The following is a 1,055-nucleotide window of genomic DNA, read 5'->3' as shown; positions in this document are numbered from 1 at the left end:
CTCGACTAAAGGCGGTGTTCCAGCATGGCCGCAGTCAAATGACTGAAACAAGTAAAAGAGTAAAAGAGTATATATAGATGTGTTTATGTCCTCGGAATTTAGCGGTTCAGCAAAAGAAACTGATAGAATAAGTACTAGGCTTATAAAAGTAAGTGCAGGGGTTGCTTTCTTCGACCCAAAAACTTTAAGACGGTACTCCAGCATGGCCGCAGTCCAGTGTATATATATATATATATATATATATATATATAATATTTTGCCATACTCATCGTGACCATTGTTATCCCCACTACCACCATCATCATCATCATCATCATCATCATCATCATTACCATCATCTTCTTCATCTTCATCCGCATCATCATGATTACTATTTGCTGCTGAGCTATCGTTAGACGCGCTAAAATAATGGAGTTAGAAAACAAAATCGGATTTTTTAAATATATCTATAGTTTTGCTACCATTTAGCACTAAAGCGAAAAATAGCTTCTTGTGTCTTGAGATCCGTTTCTCGGAAAGATTACAGTAAATAGAGTAAAACTACCGCAAAACTAAAGAACAGAAAATATTTTAAATATTAATGAAACTCAAACAAACGGTATAAAATGAAAAAAAAATAGTAAATAACACTCCAACATAAAAACAGGGCATAATTAACGCGTTTGATAAGGCAGAAGCTGGCAGAATCGTTAACACACCGAAGGCAGTTAGCTGGGAGAAACGTTAGCACGCCGGGCGAAATGCTTAGCGGTATTTCGGTCTACCGCTACGCTCTGAGTTCAAATTCCGCCGAGGTCTACTTTGCCTTTCATCCTTTCGGGGTCGATAAATTAAGTACCAGTTACGCACTGGGGTCGATGTAATCGACTTAATCTATTTTTGTCTGTCCTTGTTTGTACCCTCTATATTTAGCCCTTTGTGGGCAATAAAGAAATAAAAAACCTTAACACACCGAAGGCGGTGTGCTGGGAGAAACGTTAGCACGCCGGGCGAAATGCTTAGCGGTATTTCGGTCTACCGCTACGCTCTGAGTTCAAATTCCGCCGAGGTCTACT

The sequence above is a fragment of the Octopus bimaculoides genome, chromosome 3, assembly GCF_001194135.2.
Source record: "Octopus bimaculoides isolate UCB-OBI-ISO-001 chromosome 3, ASM119413v2, whole genome shotgun sequence".
NCBI classification, from domain to species: Eukaryota; Metazoa; Mollusca; class Cephalopoda; order Octopoda; family Octopodidae; genus Octopus; species Octopus bimaculoides.
Note: the sequence above shows the minus strand (reverse complement) of the source record.